This window comes from Vicugna pacos, chromosome 17, assembly GCF_048564905.1.
Source record: "Vicugna pacos chromosome 17, VicPac4, whole genome shotgun sequence".
NCBI classification, from domain to species: Eukaryota; Metazoa; Chordata; class Mammalia; order Artiodactyla; family Camelidae; genus Vicugna; species Vicugna pacos.
In genome coordinates, this window is record NC_133003.1 from 31,096,640 (window position 1) to 31,121,744 (window position 25,105).

The 25,105-nt window shown below is 40.4% G+C and overlaps 1 protein-coding gene across 4 annotated transcripts in view; it reads left to right on the plus strand.

Annotated features, from left to right (window-relative positions):
* The window catches only part of PTPRG (protein tyrosine phosphatase receptor type G), a 658,718-nt gene that overhangs the window by 131,549 nt on the left and 502,064 nt on the right, over positions 1-25,105 (plus strand). The gene's annotated exons all lie outside the window — the stretch shown is intronic.

Here is a 25,105-nt window from a genome sequence, read left to right on the forward strand (position 1 = left end):
TGAAGGGAACATATTTTCCAAAAAAGAATTGAAGCTGCTGGTGGGATGGGGGAATAGATGGTGAGCGTGAAAAAGAAATAAAAAGGAGCTAAATAAAAGAAGACAGTGACAACACATGGTCACAGCGCTGTGTGCTCTCACAATCCCTGGAATAGAGTACATATTGGTTTCCCACCAACCATCTGAATTTCTTTTTGGTATTGAAATTGCCACCATCAGGTAAGCGCAAATTCTCTTACTTGCTAGTTTTCGGAACGATCCCCAGATCGTTTTTATCTGCCTGCTATGCCCTGGGTACTGTGGTAGATATTAGGAGGACATAATGACATAATAGATACAGGGGGTCCTCCCTGTGGTGACGTGGCCCCGCACTCTGTCCTGCGTTCCTGTGTAGCAGCATCCAGCCTCATACCACGTGGAAGCTGAGGAGATGGCTGTGCAGTCTTAGCGGCACTGCCATCTGCCACCCCCCTCCTTCCCTTTAAAACTCTTGAGGGAGTGCTTTGTTCGCCGTCTCCCCAGAATTGAGGCTCTAAGTCTCAACTCTGAGAGTCTGACGTCATCTTGAACCCTGCTGAGGTACGGTTCTGCCTCTGAAGTGCTGTTTTGTGGTCATTTTATGGGTTTTCTTTATGAATAATTTACCTGTAGAGCCCTGATATCTCTGTAAGCCAGTGAATTTTGGTGTTTATCAAGGATATATCTCAACCTGAAGAGAGAAATCAATTTCTTATTACAAAGCAAAGCAAAACATACGGCATCATCTACCCTATGGGAAAGCCGTGTGTTTTAGAAGCGCTTTAGATTATTATTGAGTCCAGAACCCAAATCATTGTCCCTTCTTATAAAGAAAATTGGATATTTATTAATCTCTTTATATGTGTCTCTACCATCCACCCTTCATCGGGGGTTATGAAGTGACGGGTATTCACAGCATTTTAGGGATAGAAGACGAACCTGTGCTTACATTTTGTAAGAATATTTGCCTAATCTTTCTATAAAAATTCTCAGGGACATTGACTTTATAACCTATTTTGGTGACTTATTTCTTTGTGTTAAGCTCTTCTGGCCCTTTATTGCAAGAGATACATTGATGCTCCTGTCCAATTTTCGTAAATGTTTCTTGGAATCGCATGTTGTAAAAAGTTTTTAATGCCTCTTAGGTCGAACAGTCCATACTGGCTATTTTTCTGTGCCTGCTGTGATTCCTCTTTGAATGCCCAAAGGAGAGTAGAATAGTGGTCATAGTAATGGGTACAATGTATTAAGTCCTTCCTAAATGCAGTGCCAATCCTGGCCACAACTCAATGAGATACATTCTGTTATTATACCCATTTTACAGATGGGGAAACTAAGCCCAAAATTCTCAGGGTCAAAAGCAAGAAGACTGGGAACTTGAGAGATCTCTGCCTCAAAACTAGTTCTGTGATAAATCAAAATCATGCCTGCGTTTTCCCACAAGCAGTAAATTGATGTATACTTTGCTTTTATGCTTGAAGGAGAAACAGTAGGTGTTACTGTAAGGAGTGGCTTGTGTGTATTTTTTTTAATAGGTATTAGAATATATTAAACTTTTGTTTGATGCAAACAGAATTTATAAAAGGTAAGACTCAGAGAACCATAACTGTTTTAGAAACTCCAGCTTCAGTCTCTTATTGTTGACCTGTACATTTGGGGAAGAATTTGTTAGATTAATGACATTACTGTATTTTATTAAGATTCCTTCCACATCCTTAGTGACTCTTCACTTTAGCCCTCAGTAGTGGGATGTAGCAGCACAATGCCAGGCAGATGTGTACTGCGTACTGCGTGCTGGAGAAGGCAGGGATCCACGGGCCACACCCACTTTAATGCATTTCTGGCTTTAGTGAGTGAAAATGGTGTGATGTTTTGATACTGTCCTTTAGCTTTAAAATCCCAGATTGTTTTTATATTTTTTGTTGAGGTTGAGGGGAAAGCAGGGAGATGGAAATCTTGCCTGTATCTCTGTTGCTTTGAAGCAAATCAGAGAAATCGGGACTGTCCCAAACAGCAGCTTGAGTACCAAATTCATTCTCCTGTGACTTAGTAAGTTTTCTTTGGCAGTTAGAAACCAGGCCGTTTGGAAGGCAAAGGGCACCGAAGTGGCCCGGAGACTCCTAGGACAGCTTGATGAACTCGCCTAGGAGAGCTGGATTTGGCACCAAGGGTTTGATGACCTTTTGGCCTGGGTGCTCTGGCTCCCCCTTCTCCTTTCCCATTTGTAACAAAGGTTGGAATTCAATGCTGTTGACTTGGAGCAGTCATTGAACTGTGATACACATAGTGAATGTGAATGTTGGGTCTTAAGCCGAAAGGGAATAAACAGTCAGCATTGAGTTCACACCTGTTAAAGCTCTATTGGTTTTATAAATTGTCCCCAGTGATCCCTCTTTTTTTTTTTTTAACGGAGGTTCTGTGGATTGAACCCAGGACCTCATGCATGCTAAATATGCATTCTACTGAGTTATACCCTTCCCTTGGCCTACCCCCCACCCCCACCCCAATCTCTCTCGAATGGTACAGACACCAGCCATCAGCTGGCTTACTATAAAGCTGTAGAAATCCCTGGGCTTCATTGTAGGCAAAGATTTCCACTTCTCTTCTTCCAAAAGCTTTCACAAACAGCAAGGATTCTTCTCTACGTGAGACATCATGTTGCTTTGCTGGCTGCCAATCCATAAAATCTTACCACAGGGAGAGCGAAAGAGGGCAACTGAGTGGGAATCATACACATTTGGGGAAAAGAATTTGTTTGTTGACTAGTGTTGTATGTGAAGACATAATCGAGGAAAGGCCCTGGGGTCAAGTTCTTTAATTAAAAGAAAAGACTCCAGCTGCTCCCAAGTGTTCATCGAGGGGCCTTGACCCTGGAGGTGTGGGGATGACGGAGTGTGGTGGCCTTTCCTACACAGGCTTCCAGGGAGCAGCATCCTCGGAGCTCCTGCCCTTCCTCTTTGTCCTTCCCAGACGCCGTAGGCTGTCCTGGGTCTCCACGCCCCACCCGTCCTCCAGGTTCCCCTCCACCCTGAGGTCGGGTCTTTGGAGGCAGGCTCCGTAATGCCAGAAGACGGGAGCCAGGAGGACGTAGACTAAGTCTGTGTGGTGGTCCGTCTTTACTCATGTCGATTTCTTAACTCTCATTTCCCTCTTCTCAGCCATTTCCTCTTCATAGCAGTTCTGTATTTTGTCACCTCACACCTGAAGTCCTGTCTCTGAATTGAGTCTGCGTGTGTGTAAGTCTTGGGAAAAGTGGGGCTAACAGTGGAGTTTCTCCGATCATCACTTTAATGGTCCTTCATTAAAAGACGTAAATGGGTCCCGGGTCAGGAGGAACAGCGAGTTCTTCCCTTTCTTGCTGCATGTCCTCCCTTGTGCTCCTTCACAAAGTACTGAGGGTCTGTAGTTTCCTCATTACTGCAGTGTTTCTCAACTGGTGGGCGATGTTGCTACTTCGGGGACATGTGGCAATGTCTGGAGACATTCTGGGTGGTCCCATCTCCAGGGGAACTAGGGGCTTCCTGATGGCATCTGGTGGGGAGAGGCTAGCAGTGCTGCTCAGCGCCCCACAGTGCACACGTGGAACAGCCTTCACTGTAAATTAGCCTCCTGCTCCAAATGTCCCAAGTGCCCAAGTCGAGAGACCCTGCCCTACGCTCCCTGGCCAATATGTGAGCCTTCTTGCCTGGCACATGCTTCACTTGTTGATTCATCCGTGCAGTGTATCAAACTGCTTTCCTAAAACAATGTATCACTTCCCTTTTAATTTGTCATTGCAAACTCTTTTCATGGATGAGGCCAAACTAATCGTTGCCCAAAAGGATCACCAGTTCCAAATTAGTGGAATCAGGAGTAGAGATCTTTATTCCTTGGGAGTCGTGCCAGTTATCAATCATTTAGAGAAAGACGCTTGGACAATCCACACTGGGCTTCACCAGCATTGTATGGGCTGGTGAGTAAGGATGAGGATTTTGAAGTTCCACTGTGGTCCAATTAGAAGCTCTTCATCCCTTGGGTTGATCACTTATTTTGTGCCAAGCCATGTGCTGTGCTATTTTTCTGGTCTCCCTTGCACCAAGACATTTTTCCCCATACCTCGGCTATCACTTCCTTCAGGAAACCTTTCTCCTTCCTGCCTCAGGTTCAGAGTCAAGTGCTCTTCTCATGCACCTGCCCCTCTGGTAACAGACTCTTGACTCCTTGAGTCACAGTGGCCTGTTGTTAACTTTGAGGGCCAGCCCCTCCCACCTCATTCACTTCCTGCCGGACACATAGTAGGGCCTCTGTAAATACGTGTGGGTTGGGCTAAATCAAGGAAAACTGACCATTGGCACTTTGGTTAATTACAAAGGGAATAATAGTGGGGGAAAGAAAAAGAAGGAACTCAGAGTAGAACATGTGTTTTGCTGTTGATTCTCTGACTCTCATTTATCAAGTAAGTGGATACATAAGTGGGCCGAATGAAATGATTCTAAGTGGGGAGCCTCTCTGTTTCTCGGAAGCACTCTCAGGTGTACAGTGCCATCCCAGTGAAAGTTGATGTGCATTATGAAAAACAAAAGGATCTCTGTGTATCTGGAATCACTGGCAAGCAGAGTGTTGTTAAAATATTTATTCAGATCCTGCCACTCCTCTGAGCGACATCCCTCTTCTCAAGTGAGAGTTCTTACCAAGGGCATCAGCCACCTGTGACTCCAGTCTCCGTCCCCTCTCTGACCTCCTCTGCTTCTCCATCCCGCAGTCACTCCGCTCCAGCCGCACTGGTCTTGCTTGCTGTTCCTCATGCTTCCAGGCACCCTCCTGCCTCCGTGTTTTCTGATTGTTTTTCCTTTGGCTGGAATAGTCTTTCCCAGAGACCGGCATGGTTTGTTCTTGGCTTCCTGGGGGTCTTGGCTCAGATGCCCTGTGTCTGGAAGGCCTGCTCTGTCCACGCTGTCTCACATCATAGCGCACTCCTGACCTGTCCTGTCTCCTCTCTCTGATTTGCTTGTTTTTTTTCTCCTGAGTGCTGTTTGGCATTCTATGTATTTTACATGAATGTAGCTGTTTCCTGTCTCCTGTCTCCCCTCCACATCCAACCTCTCAGACCGTAAGCACCGTGATGGAAGAGGGCTTTTTGGTTCACTTTTATTGAATGGGAACATGCATATGGAAAAGTGTGCACATGATAGCAAACAAGTCAATACATGATCAGGTCCTTTCACCGCTGTATTCACAGCACATGGTAGGCACGTATCAAACCCTGGTTGAGTGAGTTGTAAGAATATTGGGAGAGAAAGCTGTACATCTGATGTGACTGCGTTTCTAAAGCTGATGTCTAATTGTAGGTTAATCCCAGCCGTTGGAAAATGCACTTAGAGGCTTTTGAAATACCTAGTTGCAAGACACTGGCTGCTGTACCCTAGCCTATTAGATTTGTCACTAGTTTCTGCTGTGTTGGCCTTGATTATTTAAGTATTTTAGCTGGGATCTCTGTGAAGTCCACTCTTCCTGCTCGTAATTTTAATTTATTGTCTATTCTGTTTTCTAGGCACTTAATCAGACATCTCTCTGCTGATTGTCTTACAGGATTATTTAACTTCTTCTTGCCTTTCAACTATGTTGTAAATTCAGCTCAGTGTAATAAATTTGCACCAAGTTTTGCCCTCCAGTCCTGATTCTTTTCTAGCTGGAATTTTATTGTGCGTTTCTGCTCCTGGTCACTGGCCACTGTCTGGGACTCTTGGAGTGTTGGTTACTGTTCCAGTTGGATACCTCCATTAGAATTGCAAACTGAATTGTTTTAGTGCTTTTAGTAATAGAGTGTCACTATATTTGATTGTACTGCTAACTGTTTGAGATTTGATGATGAGTGTAAGGATGCACTGGCTTCCCAGAAGTTTGGGTTGGAGATCCCTCCACCTGTATACCTGTCTACAGACTCAAGGACGTGCCTTTCAGTACAGAGTTACTATGTGATTGATGGAGACAGTTATTGGGCCTTTATCCTGGCAGATGGCAGAGAAGTGTCCAGGGGACGAGGTGCCTTTTCTAACTCATACAGAGTAATCTATCAGCTGATCATGGGGCTTGACTGTCTATGTGATGGAATTTTATGCAATCATTAAGGATCAAGAAGAGAAGCATTATGTTTTAGGACCAACTTTATGTTCTGTTTTTCATTTCCAATACCACGTCCTCCTGTCTATTTCCCTGAGTCAGGAAATGCCTGGAGGACTTGATTCTCTTAATCCCCACAGAGACCACACCCTGGGTAGGGCTGGCACATAAGCAAAAGCCAGGCATCACTTAGGATGCTCTCAGCTGGAGTCAGGAGAGACACAGCTCTGAGCAGTGAGAAAATAAAGAAATGTCATCATTCCTACTGGAGATCATCCAGGGGTAGTAGATTTCTAGGTAATCGGTAGCCAGCCAAGTTCATGGGGAATCCAGGTTGTTTCCATCTTCCTGCTCTGTCATCTTATGTCGGATTTGTCCTCAGAGAGGTTCTCTTTGAGGTGGCAAAATGGAGCTGCACAAAGTGTGGCATCCAGACCAGAGCAGCAGAAATTGGTAGACCAATTTGGACCACCTTCCCAGTGCTGTGAATTAAGGCTGGAAGCTCACAGCTGAGTAGGCATGGCGGAGAGATGGGACTCAGGCAACCGAACCTGGGTCCTGACCTGGGGGAATAAAGAGGACGGGTAAGGTGGGGGGACAGGTGCAGAATGGGCATCCAACCCACTTGCTGAAATGAGAATTGGGTGTTCAGGGTTCTGTTCATGCAAAAGACTCCCCTGCTGGTTTCATATTCTAGGCAAGTGTATGAAATATGAAAGTCAATATCAGATTTATAGTCCTGTTTTCCCTTAATTTCGTTATCACAAAGTGAAACTGTTAGTATGATAATGTGATTGGGGAATTAATAAGAGTGAATGTATTAACACTAAATCTGTTTATTTTAGTTTTAAAACTTAAATAGATTGCCTTAAAAAAGATTTAGTATACTGTCTGGCACACAGATGTTTTTATACATACTTCTTTAATAATAAGTTTATGAATACGTGTTTTATTTTCTGTTCTTATAAACTGTATAAAGGTGCCAGCCCACAGACGACAACACTGTTTTCATTGAAATGGTTTGAGGACTAGAAATGGAATTTAAAGGATCGTTTGGGAAGTGGGTTCTTGGGGATGGGCAGATGTGGATAAGTAATTTAAAAAAGTTGGATTTGTAAGCTGTCCCTGGACTGAAACTTCTGTATTCAGTCGAGGCCAACTATTTAGAACTTCACTTATTTCCTCTTGCCTTTCTTTTCAGGAAATGTCTTTATTGTAGAAATTATGTAATCCACCTCCCTAATTGGTACATTGTTCAAAGGCCTGGAAATGTGTGTTAATGCACTTGTATTTTCTCAGTATTTCATCAGATGATCAACAGGAAATTTAAAGTAATGGTGGCTTTTCTATTTTTTTCTATCACAACAGCATTCATTTTCATGGTCAGATTGTCTATGGGGATACATTTCCAAGAAGTTGCTAAGTTTCATCTGCTCTCTCCCTGCCTCCCCCTTGATATTACTGTTGTAAATAGGATCTGTGTGTAAATACATTTTGGGGAGAACAAGAAAAAAGAAAACACTCATGGTGTCGTTGTCTTTAAACATACATTTCACCTGGTATGATTTCCTTACTTCCGTGTGAAGTTATCAAAAGGGGTTGGCTACGAAGCAAACATTGTGGCCATGGTTAGACTCTCTGGCAAAGGTGTTCACTTACTATAACTTTTAATTTTGAAATAATTGTAGATTTACAGAAAGGGGCAGAAACAGTACAGAGAGGTTCCATGTACTTCTCACCTGGTTTCCTCCATTGGTTCCGTCTTAGGTAATTACAGTTACATTGTCAAAAGTGGAGTTTGGCATTTGGTACAATGTGTGTGTATAGCTCTGTGCCACTTTGTTACAGGTGTAGTTTGGTGTAACCACCCCTGGAATAAGATACAGAATGATTTCTTCACCACGAAGATCTCCTTCACTTTTACAGTCACACACCTCCTCCTTCCGCCCCCACCACCCCCAGTTCTTGGCATCCACTAATCTGTTCTACATCTGTGTATTTTTGTCATTTTGCGAATGTTAATATATATGGAATTGTACGGAATGCGACCTTTTGAAATTGACTCTTTTTCTCTCCGGGTAATGTCCCGGCTCTCCATCCATGCTGTGGTGTGCATCCGTGGATCACCTTGTTTTTTGAGCAGTATTCCATGGTGTGGCTGCACCAGTTTGTATAAACATACACCTTTTAGGGGAGGTTTCGGTTTTTCCCAGTTCCTGGTTGCTTCACCACAAAATTAGTTATTAATAGTTGTGTACAGATGTTTGTGTGGATATCCATGTTGGGTCATAGGGTAAATGACCTTTTTTTTTTTTTTTTTTTTTTTTTACTGTTGAGTTTCGAGCGTTCTCCATACACTCTGGATAGTAGGCCTCTGTTGGATGTGTGGTTTGCAAATATTTTTTCTCTATCTGTAGCCTGTCCCCTCATCCTCTGAACAAGTCTCTTTATAGAAAAACGTTCTTAGTCTTGATGGAGTTCAACTTATTCATTTCTTCTCTGATTCATGCTTTTGGTGTCATTTCCAAAAACTCTTCACAAGCCCCAGGTCCAGAAGATTGTCTCTTATTCTATTCCTTAAAGGTTTTATAGTTTTACATTTTATGTTAAAATTTATGAACCATTTTGAGTTACTGTTTGTATAAGACATGAGGTTTAGGTCAATATTCTTTTCCCCTCCCCACCTCCTCCTCCCAGCCTATGGAAGTCCAATTGCTCTAGCACCATTTTTGAAAAGACCGTCCTTCTTGCATTGAGCTGCTTTTGCACCTATGTCTGAAATCAGTTGGTGGTACAATGCAAGTCTCTTTCTGGGTTCTCTTTTCTGTTGCATTGATCTCTGTGTCTACCTGCTCATATCACAGTCTTCACTACCGTAGCTACACAAGTCTTAAAATTGGGTAGAGTGATTCCTTACGCTCTCTTCTTCCCTTTTGACCATTTTTTTTTTAAGGTTTCTTTTCGTTTTGTTTTTTTTTTTCCCCTGGTGGGAGAGGCAATTAGCTTTATTTATTTATTTATTTTTTTGATGAAGGTGCTGGGGATGGAACCCAGGACCTTGTGCATGCTAAGTATGCATTCTACCACTTAAGCTATACCCTCCCCCTTCTTCTTCCCTTTTGATGGTACCTTCTTTTGAAGATCTGATTCTCTGTCATCCTACCCCTACCCCTTTTCGTTATTGTTGCATGAATTCATCACTGTGTCCAGGGCAAATGACCTCAGTATCTCCTGAGAAGTCCTCGCTTTAATGTGGCACATGGAGAGGGGGCGGGTATAGCTCGTGTTTTGCAATGCAGAAGTCCTGGGTTCAATCCCCAGTACCTCCCTTAAAAAATAAATAAATATACCTAATTACCCACCCCCCCACAAACAAAACAAAAGAAAACAATGTGGTATATATTTTATCCTGAGAGTCACTTCCAGCAGATTAGTGATGTCTGCTTAACATCTGTTTTATTTTCTTTCTGGGACCCAATTTTGAGCCAGGTTGGGAGGACAAGTCCTGCCTCATCAGGAGAGTGCTGTGAAATGTGACCGTTATCTACCTTGGGTTGAGGATTAAGCACATGGTGGCAGCAACTCTGGGTGTTGGCCTTGCTGGTATCAAATGAAGGCACCGTTGAATTTTAGCTGGAGAAAAGCCAGAAGTTTCTGACTGTGGCTGAGATGGCTGGTGGAGGACAGGCCTTCCCCACACATTTACTCTAACCTCTCCAGTTTAAATATTTCCAATGAATCATCATACTCTATGACCTTGGAACATAAATCTGAGAGGAGCTGCCGCTCTGATCTTCCAGCTTCAGCCACGTCTCGTCATTACTGTGGCTGCTGTGTAGTGGCTTTGTCTTTTGGGCACCTGGTTGTCCTGCTGTCTCCTGTCTGTCGTCCCTTTGAAGTGAAAGGATCTTTTGATTTATGACTTGGTGGGATTTTTTTTTTTCCACCATGGGTAGACATGTGCATGGATTAACGGTTGAAAATCATTCATTGTGAGAGTATATTTAGAAAAATTGAGTGAATAATTTTGGGGAAATATATTATCAAATATCACATGTATTAAAGATTTTTATAGTGGAAATACACTGTCATAAGTGAGAAGCATCAAAATATTGCTAAATAGTTATGTATGTAGATACTTACCCACCCAGAGGACATATAAGATGTCTCCCAGACCATTTTAAAATCCACTTTAGACTAGTGGTTGAATAATATCTCTTCTAGTGTCTGCCCTCTGTATTGCATGTTTCGAGGCCTGAAGTTTAAGCATTTTATTATTGAATATTTTAATAATATTCAATAATATTTAATAATATTTAATAATAATATTATGATGGAATGTTATTGAATATTATTATTGAGTTGTTATTATTGAATATTTGCATGCCCAGAAATCTTCTCTATGAGATTGTGTTTTTTTTGAGTTTTGTTATGTTAAGCTGTTCCCAATTATTAAGGTTGAGCTATAGAATTTAATTTTGGTTTTCGCTGGCATGTTTCTGAGTGCAGCAGCTTGGAAATGAAAGACAGAAGAGGCATAGACCTGCAACCCAGCTTACTCGGGAGCGTGGTTTAAGGCATTGCAGTATCGAGTCATAAGGTTCAAAAAGATAAAAGCATGACGCTTACACAAGCAGAATTAATAAATATCAAATTCAAGTCATTAATGAGGTGAACAGCAATATGGCAGTGCTAGTTGGAAGGACATTTAGAGGAAGTGGGTATTTTTAGCCAATAAGGAATGTCAGAACATGATCGCTCAGTTTGCTCCAGCACTGGTTAATATCCTACAGGGTTGTAAAACCATAACCTATTTTTCTTTTTTGAAACTGGTTATAAATCTACAGGTTAATCTGTAACTTCACCAGCCTCGCCTTTCATCATAGTGAATAGCAAATCCAACAACGGTACATTCCCCCTAGGAGTTAAATAATTTGGGGGTGAGTTTGTTAAACTCAACCCGGCTGTGACACGGAAAGGACATAGTGCATTCTCTTTACCTTATTTCCATGTTTGGGAATAACTTTTCTCGTCAGGAGTTTGTGAGGCTTTGTGGAGACTGACAACACCTGAGCTTTATCTAATTTTACAGTTTTGCTTTTGGCAGGTGTGGATGGCTGGTCTACCTGTCTGCACGGTGAAGCCCTTTTACAGGCTTGTAATTGGACTATTTGTGATATTTCCATAGCTTTCCCCCTTCTCTGTTGATATTTGGTACTTTCAGTCCCATCCCTGTCCTCACTTCTTTCTTTCGCTCAGAGGACGTTTAAGCCTCTCATATTTACTTAGCTTGACGGCAAGGAAGAATGGGCCGTGAAGAAGACTGAATTTATAGGGTCCTGAGCAGTTTACTTACTGTGCTGTCCTGGGCTTGGACATGACACTGCCATGTCTTGTCCATGCAACCTTGCGCAGATCAGCTGACCTCTCCAACCTCTGTTTTGGTCGTCTAAGGTGAATTGAACAGTAGTGCTTCCTTTGTAGGGATACTGTGAGGAGTAAAATGGTGCTTGGCACGTAGTAAATTTTCAGTCAAGATTATCTCTAAAAGAGCTGTATATAGGGTGTCTTCTTATTTTAAAGACTAGATGTTTCCTAAAGTGTTTGCAAACCCACTTGCTGAAAAGGACCAGGGAAGCACACCATAAAAAACTGAAGGGTCTTACAAAATTAAGCACAGGAGTGAGGACACCTGGCAACTAATACCTGGCATCCCAGCTGGGGGAAGGTTAGTGGTTGGGAGGGACAGAGGGACACTAAGCGAAGATGTCCTGCAACTGAGCATCTGGAGACAGAGTCACATGGCCCGTGAGTGGTGGTACTTTTAGTTTTTATGGAAATGAGCTTTGCTTGTACATGTTCTTCCAATTTGGGAGTTAGAAGATTTAACACAGACTCATTTTTTTTTAACATTTTTATTGAGTTATAATCATTTTACAATGTTGTGTCGAATTCCAGTGTAGAGCACAATTTTTCAGTCATACATGAACATGTATATATTCATTGTCACATTTTTTTCTCTGTGAGCTACCATAAGATCTCATGTGTATTTCCCTGTGCTATGCAGTATAATTTTGTTTATCTATTCTACAGTTTTGAAATCCCGTCTATTCCTAACACAGACTGATTTTTGAAAGATTTACTATGCGTTAAAAAATGACTCTATAGATGATTGGAACAGAGGAGGGAAATATAGCAAAATTCTAACAGTGGTTATGGTCATTTTTATTTTCTTGTTTATGCTTTTTATGTACTCTGCTCATTAATGTGCTTCGCCTAATGGGCTTCCACAACAAATATTTATTGCTTTTATAATCAGAAAGAGCAATAAGTGCTATTAAAAAAAGAATTTATCATGGAAATGACTAGATGTGTGATAATATGATTATTGATAAGTTTCATGGCCCCAAGATTGTTGCCAGCAAAGTAATGGTCCATTATTTCATTTGCTCCAGGAAACGCTACTGCATCTTATTGTGCTGTTTAGTTTTGCTTAGACGGGTCTCCTTAGATGCGCAGTGATTTCTTTGAAGGATTGGGTTTGCGACCACCACGGGGCGTGCAAGTTGCCGGTCCCACTCCCGGGAAGCTTGCCTGCAAGGGAGACTGTGTGTTTTGGCAGAGCCAGGGGCTCGCCCGGCTGGGCTGGAGCCCACCAACTGTTGGAGCCGCAGTGCCTCAGCTGTTGGGCTTTGAAACACTGCTGTTAACCAAGCAGACCTTTATGGTTCAAACCAGGCCACATCTGTTGTGAGTCTCATGACCTTCAAAAACCCAGAGCGGAAAGAAATGCAGAACACGCTTTTTATCTCCAGGCTTTCTGCAGACACGTCAGTTTAGAGGGCTTAATTACAAATACTTTTCTTAACTTATTTTGTGAAAGATTTTCATTTTCCCTGTCCCCCGCTAGCAGTGGATGTACACTGTTGATGATTTGAACAAATTAATGTTGCTTAGAATGTGGCCTGTTGACTACCTGCGTCTGATCCCAGAAGGAGTTTGTTAAAAAAAAATTCATTCTGCAGCCTCCCTGTAGACCAAGAGACTCATGACTTCAGGGGTATATTCCTGCACCATCATTATAAATCAAAGATTTGGGCATTTAGGGCTGTGTGCCCCCAGGGACCTCCTGTTCCACGAAGAGGTCGGCCTGAAGTTAGAAGGATGACATTAAGATGAATGGTCATGTGGGCAACTGGGCACCGCCAGGAATTCCTAGACTTCTTAGGAAGTTTGCTTTTGGGTGCAACGTTTTGGGAAAGGTCCTAAAGGCATGGTACCTGGAGAATGTTGGTGGTCATTGCAGGAAGAGGAACTGTTATTTCCAGGTTGAACATTTGGTTATGTTTTCCAGAAATAGTGACATCTAAATTGAAATTGTTCTCTTCTCTGTATATGCTGTATGTCCTCTCAACTTAATTCCTTCTGAAAAATTGAATGGCCCATATGCCAAACACTATGAGGCTGCTCCTGTGTTCTTCAGTGTCAAGCTACTGACTTGTTCATGAGCCCTGCATTTCTATAGCTAAAGCACTGCACAGACCGGTAGACCATATGCCTCTATAAAAATACCACCACCATCCCTCCCCACATTGGCTTAGCAGTCTTTTGGGTAGAAGAGGGAAGAAAAGAAGAAATTGAGGTCCTCTAATTTGTGGGAATGGAGCAGGTAGAGGAAAGGAAGAGGGGAGGGTGTGTGTCCCTGAGGTCTTCTAGGTCACGTTCTGTCTTTGGGGCAGAAGCAGTAGGAAGTAAGCCACACAACACGTTTCAGATATTTTAGATGGGGATGTATTTTATTTTATCCAGTATATCCAAAATATTTTAACATGTAACCAAAATAAAAGTATTAATGAGATGTTTTACAAGCATTTTTTTTCCCTACTAGGTATTTGAAAAATCCTTGTATATGTTTTACTCTTACGACACATCAGGGTAGCCCCACGTGACTGGAGGCTACTGTGTTGGACAGTGTAGTTATAAAGGCTTCTTCTGATCCCCGGTTCTCAGTTAAAATATGAACATATGCCTGTGTGGAACATACTTTTTTTTTTTTTTTTTCTGTTCTAGAGACAGGGAATTGTGTTCTCAGCAGTTAGTTGGTGTTAGTGTAATGCCTTCCTGTGTAAGCTGTAGTGCTGGAATTCTCTTTGCAAGCTCTTGTAATAATTTTCAGGAATTATCACTCTTATTATAGTATTTTTAGTTGCAACTAGAGAGTTTTACAGGGAATTCTTTCGGTGTGAAGCCCCTTAAAGGACAATCAAAAACACACGGTGTTTCTTCTGGGACACAGGCTGGGGGCAGTAAATACCTAGTGGGGACCTTTGGACAAAATATGTAAAATGATTATTGCACAGGAGTATCCTGGTTCAAGGTCACTTTGTATCAGTCTAAACGTCTTCTGTGTTAATATTTTATGTTTGAGTCTTTATATGTATTTAAAAAAAAGAGCCTGAACATGTACTATCTATTTCCATGTTGCAGGCTCTCAGACGTTGGAGGGAAGGCTCAGTGGAGCTTCACTCTCCTAGCCTGTTTCATTAATTGGAGGGTCTGGGTTTGAATTCCTTTCTCTACCCTGTACAATATAATGAGACTTTGAGACTTTAAGTATTTTGTGCCTCAGGAATTGGAAAACTGGAGAGGATTTACCCCTCAAGGTTCTGGTGAGGATTATATGAGAAAATCCAGCTGAAGAACACAGTGCCTCCCAGTAAGTGCTAAAGAAATATTAGCCATCCTCAGCATCTCGACTCATTATCTTTGTTAATTTTAGACACGAAAGCAGTGCAGGAGGAATTTTAGGAATGAATTTACTTCTTTGACATTGAGGTAGAGATTAAAAAAGATCCTTACTTCTTAATGAAACATATATTAAAAACCCTTGTTTGTTGGTTGGGTTTTTTTTCTGCTACAATATCTTTAGCCCCATTTCCCCATTCCATTTACTGTTTTGTCCTGGGTCTGAGCATCTCTCTACTTTGGGTAAAACAATTTTAATAAGAACCCTCTGGTCATAGCATCTCTATTAAAGGCCCTCCTCCCCAACAGAGTGAAGGGGAAAAGTCCTAAATGCATTTTACAAAGTACTCTTTCTTTTTCTGAAACATTGGTTCCTGAAACCATGTGTGATTTCTGAAACACCTAAAATCTGCAGCCTTTGTGGTTCTGTTGTATGAAATATCAAAGAGTGGCTTCTTCTAAACGTGGACTGGTACAGAAGAAAAAACTGAGGCTTCCGCCAGCTTCTAACACCCGCCATCTCTCTCACCTTTTCACTTGATACTGACTCACTGATTATGCAGAGGTGATATTTAAGAGCAAATGTGTTCAATAAACCTTGTAAGCAATATTTAAAGAAGTGTTTATTTTTCAAAATTCACTCCGTATTTCTGTAAACTAGAGTCCTGTAGTTTTGACACATGAATTGTACCAATTTGTTTCAGGGTATTTTATTGCATATGCCGTGTCTTTCTCATCTGCTGTCTAAAAATCAAAGGGAATTTTGTTTCATTCAATTTTCCCTGATAGGGAAGCCTCCAAAGATACAAAGTTGCCTTTCAGCATCATTATATTTATAAAAAATAATAAAAGAAATTGTCTGTTTATTCCCCCTCCTAGCCCCAGTTTGACTATATTGCAGAGTCACAAAAGGATTTAAATCCAGAGTTGAAGTCTCTTTGCAATTGATTTTCTTTAGCTTCTTTTATACAAATAGTGAGAGAAAAAAGAAATATTGAACTGAGCTTTCCATGTTGGATTTGAGCTTTCTCAAGTCATAAAACTGCTTTTCCATTGGACTCTTCAAATGGATCTTAAGGTGTAATTGGTCAGAGTTGGAGATGATTTTAGAAAAGGCATAATGAAAAAAGAAAAGAGAAACAAAGTCTGCTTATTTAATAGCTGCCATTTCTTCATCAGAAAAGGACTTTGGGTTAAATAGCCCTTTTTCCAAAAAAAAAAAAAAAAAAGGGAAAAAGACCTCCCCCCATATAATTAGCTGAAAACACTGCTTATAGAGCTAGTTAAAGCAGATTTAGAGATAAATGCTTTAGCCATCTTGATGTGCTCTGGTGAAAATTTTTATGTGGTTAGAGTTCTTAATTAAATCATTTTATTTAAGATTGTAATAACCCTTTTAAATTATTTTCCTTGTGACTTGCACTGTGTTATTTAAAGTTAATAACTCCTCTTCAAGCAAAGCAGAATACAAGATATTTCTTCTGATGATTTCTTTCTGCAACTGAGAACAAAGCAAACCTCATTCTTGCTGGAAAGAAAGCGAAACTAACACCTAATAAAAATGGAGATAACAGAAATGAACTTGTAGCCCTGGGATATTCTGAGTCGCAACATTAAAGCGGTTGCCTGGGCAATATGACCCACTTCCTTGGGTTATTTTTTCTTTTAAATTCCAGGGACTGATCTACATAAATTGAATCAAGCACAACCTATGGTAGACCTATTTCTCAGTGTTTCAGGGGGGAGAAATGGTTCCATATGGACTTCCAATAATGCATAGAGAGGTCTTTTGGTAATTTATCCCCCAACCAGCCACAATGTATAGTTGTCTCTGAATGGTTTTTCGTGATTGTAGACAATCCTAAACAGTTGCTAAAGACAAAATCTTTGTCATCGTGCAGAGATGAATTACCGTAGTTTAATTTACTTATTATCCTTTACTTGGATTGCTTACTGTTCTATTGCTGACACCTACTTGGGGAAGAGACAGACTTTTTTGCTGTTGTGATGTTGGTGGTGCATGGCTTTTGATTTTATTTTAGGGTGAATAAAAACATTATTAAATTAGAAGTAAAATTGGTATATAACATTTTATCATTTCAGGTGTATTGCATTGTAATTCCATATTTGTATACACATCTAAGTGATCACCACCACGAGACGAGTTACCATCCATCACTATGGTTGACCCCCTTCACCCATTTTGCCTGCATCCTTACCTCTTTCCTCTCTGGTAACCACCAATCTGTTCTTCATATCTATGAGTTTTGTTTGTTCATTTGTTTTGCTTTTTAGATTTTACATATGAGTAGAATCATATGGTGTTTGTCTTTTTCCATCTGACTTATTTCACTTAGATTAATACCCTGAAAGCCCATCTGTGTTGTTGCAAAATAGCAAGATTTTCTTCTTTTTTATGACTGTGCAGTATTCCATTTTGTATATATGCCACATCTTCTTTATCCTTCATCTGTCATTGGACACTTAGGTTGTTTCCGTATGTTGACTATTGTAAATGATGCTGCTGTGAACATGGGGATGCATATATCCTTTGATATTAGTGTTTTCTTATTCTTCAGATAAATGCCCAGAAGTGGATTAACTGGATTGTACAGTTGTTCCATTTTTAATTTTTAGAGGACTCTTCATACTGTTTTCCACAGCGGCTGCACCAGTTTACATTCCCACTAACAGTGTATGGGAGGTTCCCTTTCTCCACATCCTTCCCAACCCTTGAAATCTGTTGTCTTTGTGGTGAGAGTCATTCTGACAGGTGTGAGGTGATATGTCATTGTTGTTTCTTTTTTTTGTCATTGTAGTTTTGATTTGCATTTCCCTGATAATTAATGATGTTGAACATCTTTCATCTTTTCATATGCCTCTTGGCATCCGTATGTCTTCTTTGGAAAAATGTCTGTTCATATCCTCTGCCTTTTTTTTTTAATCGAGTTCTTTGTTTTTTAGCTGTGGAGTTGTATGAATTTTCTTTTATTTATTTTGGCTATTGATCCCTTTTGGATATATCATTCACAAATATCTCCCATTCAGCAGGTTGCCTTTTTGTTTCATCAACGCTTTCCTTCGCTGTGCAGAAGCTATTTAGTTTGATTTAGTCTTATTTGTTTATTTTTGCTTTTGTTTCCCTTGCATTTGGAGTCATATCCAAAAACAACATCAGTAAAACCTCTAGGAATTTTATGGTTTCAGGTCTTAACATAAAATATTTAATCCATTTTGAGTTATCTTTTGTGTGTGGTATAAGATAGTGGTCTGGTTTAATTCTTTTCATGTGGCTGTCCAGTTTTCTCAACACCATTTTTTGAAGAGACTGTTTTTTTCTTCATTTATTTTCCTGGCTCATTTGTTCTAAAGTAATTGTCCATATATGTGTGGGTTTTTTCTGGGCTCTCTATTCTGTTCCATTGATCGGTGTATCTCTTTTTGTGCCAGTGTGGAAAGGGTTTTATTTTTTTTTCCAAGAATTGTTTAGGGAAGCAGAGAGAAGCCAAGTTGGATTTAAAACCAGGTACTTGTCCATGTTTAAACAATGATAAATTTGTTTTGTTTTTTTTAATCACCCACCCGTTTTTTTCAACATCAATAATAGGGTGTCCTGTACCTCTATAAGTATCATACTGGCAGGTAATTTTTTTTTCTTGTAAGATATTGAGAGTATAATTTTATGCACTACTTAGCTCTAAGAGAAAATGTAGCGATAATGAGTATTCCTGGCTTCTTGCTTTTCCTCATTGTGTTTGTAAATAGTTGTTTCTGGTTTGCCTGTCATTAATTATGTTTTTTAAAAATTGACATGTATAAGCAATTAATTGCTTGATCAAACTTGTGCAGATCCTAATTCAGGTGAAAAAGGGCAAAAGGGAAGTTGTAGAAAATAAAACTAAAAATGAGTTGAGTAGGCATTTGGTCAGGTGAATGTAAATATTAGGCTACTGTTTGCTCAGAATTTTCCCTCCAGGAGCACCGTCTTCCTGCACACTGGCACAAACACACGTTTCATGAATGATCCTTCTTCACTCGCCCTGGAGGCTCCCGTGATGAGTCACAATTTTCTGCTCTTGCCTGCCTCCCTTCCTCCAATCTGTTCCCCAGATAGCAGAGTCACCTTTTCAAAGCATACATTGAAAAAAATGTTCTAAAGTTAGATTATGGTAATGGTTGCACAACTCTGTAGATATACTAAAGCCCTTTATATGTCGAGAAGAGCTGTTCTAAAGGAAAGCACATATCAAACATATTGATTGCCCTCTTGGATGCCTTCATTGCCTTCCCAAGCTCATTTCAGAGCAGGATCCGGCTCCTGTTCCTCCTCAGCCTCCTCATTTTCCCTGCACCAGCTCATCAGGCTTCAGCCAGGATGGCCTCCTTATGCCTTACTCTCTCCTGCTTCAGCATCCCGCTGCATGCTGTTCCTCCATCTTGACTTCTGTCCTCTCATTGTTACCAATGCCTCCTTCAACCAAAATGAGATCTCCTTCCCTGACTACCCTCTGGAAGTACATTCCTTCCCTCCTTGTCTTCTTCCCTACTGTATCATGCTCGTTTCATTTAATTTTGGTGCTTGTTTCACCATGGATACAAATTATAATTTATGTATTTATTGATGGACCCCCTAGTGGGCTGGAAGCTCTTGAGATTGCAGGAGTAATGTGGGGGTATGCATTGTTGAATGCCTTGGTGTAGTAGTATCCTAACCTTGGAAAGAACTGCAATACTTGCCTACATCTTTTCAAATTCCTTTGCAATTCTCCTTTGGCCAAGAGGAGTTAGGAGCTACTTAAACAGATAGTTGGTGTGGCGATAGAGTACATACTTTGCTGCCAGAAGCACAGAACCCTGGGGCATGGACAGCTGGAGGCCAGGATTTAAGTGCCGTCTCTCCCGTGGCCCTAGAGGTCACAGGTTTCTGGGTTAACTAAGCCAGTCAGGTCTGTCCACACTGTGACTGATGTCTTCAGCAAAGGGGTGTTCAAGTTGGAATGCCCTCTGTATGTGATCCCCAAGCCCAGAGCTTAGGATTTGTGCCTACAGTGTGTTTTCTACCATCTGCCATGGTTGGGTATAACCTTGGTGGATATTTCTGTCACTGTGAAGCTTGCTACATCCAAGTCCTGGGAATGTGCATCATGGTCCATTGTCCTGGTGTTGGGAGAGTTGCTGTAGCTTTGAAATGGGCACCCAAAAACATTTAAGTAGGGAATTTTCTTTCTCCATTTTCTTTTTGTTCTATGAGAAATACCCGTTTTCTTGACTATTTTTCACTCACTATTTCACAAGGACTATATGTGTGTATATGACTGACTGAGTTATATAAAAGGCCCAAGTTAGGAAGTTTATTCTTTATTTCTCAGGGATTAAAAAAAAATTCAGGCAGTCCCAGTTACAAAAGAACAAATATTACACAAAGGAAATAAACATTACACAAAAGAAAATATAAATGAAGAGCATTTATCAATCAGTGTATCACTTTATTTGTTTGCCTATTTCAAATCATAACTTAACATTTATTTCTGCTTGAATATAGGTAACTTTCTTTTTTCTAGACAAATAACCAATGTTTGTATAATTGTAATGGGGTATTCTCCACATTCATGTTAGGAAAGCCACGCTACATTTTTCAGTTAGTACTATCAGAATGTGATTTTATCTCAGACAGTTGGCAATAGTGTTGGAAAAACTGGCTTAGACAACTGCTTTTTTTTTTTTTTAAATTGTTGGAGTTTTAGATTTCTGAGGCCCATGGAGAAGCTTTTTCGCTTGTGATGTTTATTTACTTTTGAGCAGGTTGGAAAAACTGTTAACTCATACATATTTTTGACTCCTCAAATTCAGTTTTGTGCAGAGTAGTTGTACAAGTTTGAGAGGAATATCTGGTTCAAACCTCTGTGTTTTTAGGCAAGTTACATGTCTTTTCTGAATAATTGTGCCTAAGCCACAAGACTGTCGAAAGAATTATATGAGCCATTGTATTGATGGCACTTTTATTACTGCCTTCCTCATAGATAAAGATTGAGTTAGTAAATAACTTATTACTGGGCCAGGCCACAGATGGCAAACTCAGATGGCCATGGGAACTAGTTAAGAAATACAGATTATCCAGTGGGACTGGGTGGGGTCATGATTCTTCTCCGAAGGGCTAGTCACTGTTCACAGAGCATATTGTTGCTATTTGAGAACAAAGTTCAGATTTCTCATTAAAACATACAGATGTTGGCATTCCTTCTTGGATTTTTTCCCATGTTGACAACTCATTAAACACACACACATGCATAGACTTACAGTGGGTGAAACAAAACACTTGGATCGATGGCTGTATTCAGCATGGTGGCCACCAGTCGCAATTGCTGATGTGAATTTGCGAGCTCTGTTGATCATCCAGAATTCAAGGAGATGGCACAACTGTACAATTGTTAAGTAGGGATTTGTGGCAATTGATACTACTACAACACTATCTGTGCCTAACCCTCATTTCCCCAGTAATCTTATAGAAACAAGAGACCTGACTCTTTGAGAACCAAGTAGTATTAAAATGGATTGGAAGGCTGGGTGACTTCTTTCTGTCTGATGTTTGAAGTCAGGAGTCCAATTCTTTTTTGGGGGGGGTGCCTCTAAGGAAGAGTTGTGGTTATTTTTTAGCTTTTCCTCACAGATATACAATGAGCCCCCATATAAATCAGTTTTCCAAGTGTGCCTTTATCTGGACCTGTTGGCTAGTGTGTTTTTTATTTTGGACGTTTTTTAACTATGATATAGTCAATAGCAGATGAATCACTCTAATTTTTTTTGTCTCTTTCAGCCTTGTGCGATTAAAAAAAAAGATTCTGCCTTTTGTAATCAGTTATTTCAGAGCAGAATAATGAAGAGGAGTTCATTATTTCGCTTCTTTAACTGAGTTGTCATTTTTTACAAGCCTGTTTTGTGTTCTTTTTCCCCCTAGGTCACTATATTGTTGTATGATTTCCTCTTTCCCTTGAATTGCCTAAAAGTTTTAGTCATCTATTTTACTTTTTAAAAAAACCATGGCTCTATATTGGGTCCCTTTATCACTTTGGAGGATGAAAAATTTTTTTGTTGTTTTTCAGTTGGGACAATAGGTACATTTGAATGTGATAAAATAGGTAATCTACTATAATGCAATCTATTATATTTGAGGTTAGCTCAGTATCACAGACAGCTAGGGGGGCCATTTATAATGCAGCAGTTACAAAGGAATGCACTTCTTGATTCTACTTCTTGGGACCCTCACTAAGTACATTTTACTGCAATTAATTGAAATACAGGCACAAAGGAGATGAGAGGCTGATGGAATATTTAATTACTTTAACTATAATTTTGATACTTTTGCCCATTGTCGTCATAAAAAAGATAAAGATTTATTCATTTTAGACTATTGTGTGGGATTTAATGTTCTTAAATGCTCTTTAAAATTTAGAGAAAATTATGCTTGATAGAGATTTCACCATCGTCGAGGGATCTTTAATTTGTTTGTTGTATGAGCAGCTGTAATAGATATAAACAGCCTGCTTAACTGCTTGCCTGCCGTTCGAAACGCGCGTCCTGGATTTGAAAGTGTGAGCGCCTAATATTTTTAGTGGGCTTATTTTTGGCGGTAACTCTGGCAGGGAACTAGGACTCTTCATATGAGAGCCATCCATCCATCATCCCAAGTAATTTTCATTCCGGCACTGGGGAACCAGAACTTCTTTGTTCTGATGTGTTCAATTTTGGATGGAAGCTGACCAATTCTCCCAGGCTTTGAAGTCCTTTGGAATGACCTAGAACTGAACGTGCTGTTAAGTGGAAATACCCTCAAGTGTCCCTACACTATTTTGCTTTGAGGACAAGACGTGCGACTGTGTTGGAGCTGGAATTTGGGGCTGTTCTCATCAACTGACTGTGGTTTCACCTCCACATAACCTCTGTCATGTGACCACATTCCCTTATAGGAGAACGTAGCACTGTTGCGATCAAGTGGAAATCGCTGGTTCGATATGGTAAGATAAAGCAGTAATGTGGAGGAATGCTGTGGTTATTTTGAAATGCTTGGTGGCCACATGACTTCCTTTCCCTGTAGGCACCTCAGACATCCTTTTGTTGTCAGACATACAAAGCATGTGCACAGGGACCACTTTTGTCCAGGACAATAAGATATTTGTCGTACTTTGCAATTTCAATTTGCACATCTGCAATTTTGGAAGAAAAATACTCTCTGTCAATTCATAACTACGTTTATTTTTATCCCATGTAGATTCAGTGACCCTTCTATCTGACAGTAAAACCTAAGAAAAGACATCTATGTCAAGACGATATTTAATGTAGTGTTTAGAGGAGCTGGTCTCTTTGTATGAAAAAAAAAAGTTCAGCCTGCAAATTAACGCAGGAGTTAACAGAGCTGGAAACTCTTTTTCTCTGCCTCAAGTCAAAATTTCTGTGAAACACTGAGAGCAAGAATTATACCAAATCCTCCTGAAGATATCGTTAAGGCAGATGGGATTACACATCTTTCCTATTCCCAGAATAAAAACATTTATTGTTATAAACTCTGTTCTGTGGCTCTGGGAAATTAAATCATGCACATAGGAAACAGTTTTGTTGATACCTTCCATGGTAGGTAGCTCTCAGGATATTTTTACAAGAAAGGATTGGGCCTTTGGGTCTGGAAACATTTTTATCTTTTTTGCTTTAGACTGAAACTGAGGTGGGCTCGGTATAAGTTCTGAGAGGGGATGCAGTTTATGAAGACTCCCAGATGAAAAGACCTGTCATTCAGTCAGCTTTCTGCATAACAACCAACATAAGATTCCTCCTGCCGAGTGAGACTCAGGCATCACTAGCTAGTTAATGCTATTGGTTTTGAAATCTCTGCTTTTATCCTGTCAAAAATGAGGGAGTCCTATTCTCCTGGGTGATGGGGGTGGCTGGGTTTTCTCTTTGTAGAGTCGTAATTATTGTAGGATCCAGACCCTCGAAGGCTGTTCAAGTTTGTTATATCTCATGTCCAAGTTGTTTGCTGTGTGTGTGTGTGTAACTTGCATTAGAGACATCCTCTTTGAGGAGGAGTCTGTTGCACTGTGCACTATTGGGCATCCTTTGTGTCTTCTACACTTGTTACATCACTGTGAACCCAATTCCTTGAAGCATTAAAACCACTTAAAGCACTCCTGAGCCTTGCGCTGTCAGCCAACTTCAGCTCCATAAACCACAGCAGGCTTGGTGTTGTTGAACTTGGTAGAATGTGGGATATATGTCTGCATAATGCCAGCTCCTCCCTCTTGGTAGTCACATGGCAACCATAGGCAGGTTTACACTTCCCTTCTGTTCCGAGGAGTGAAACCACATATTTTCATAAGCATGCACCATTTTTAATTGTGTAATTAAGTTGCTGACATAAGCAAGTAAGCAGTTTCACATTAAGGTAAGGATCCGTAAAGGCATGCATTTGCATAATTTAATTTTCTGCACAGAAGATATTGAAAATCAATAGCATGATTCATGGCCCTACCATATCATTGCCATGCCGCCGTCGGTTGGCTGTTGATGTTTAGAAGAGTACAAAGAGTATTAAAATTGATTGAATTTGGTGTGCTGAGTCTGTATCTTTACTTGAGAACCACAGATTGTGTTTCTTGTTGCAAATCTCTGCTCCTTGCCAATAAAATATTATGTTGCTTAATATATTCAATATACATCTTTGACTGCTGTTCAAGTAATAATTTTAAAAAGTTGTTTTTTAAAAGAAAACCTTGTCATATGATGAAAATAAATTTGAGGAAGAGACTTGAAGTTTTGTTTTGTTTTAAATCATGCAAGTGCCAGTAACACACAATTATGGTCTTTTTAAGGGAGAAAGAAATCAGACACTACTGACATAGATGGAATACAAGGGAGAAAATAAATGTCGTCATCGTCACTGAGTAGTTTATATGTTACAGAAGAAATCTGGAGACGGGGTGATCAAGTCTTTGGCCACCCAGTTCATTTCTGAGTTTGCTGTCTGAAGAAGTGCTTATTAGATACTCAAGCTAGTTCCTTCCAGCTTCATGTTTTAGGTGCTTGCTGTTTCCGATAGGTGAGCAGTGATTAAAAAGCGAGACAGTAGGGGAGAAGTTAGTGTTTTTGCTTATGGCTCAGAAGAGCACACACCAACACACACACAAAGGGCTATGTGTACTCTTAGTCCCCAACACAGGCACCTTCAGCCTTTCTCCTGTTCCTGTATTCATTC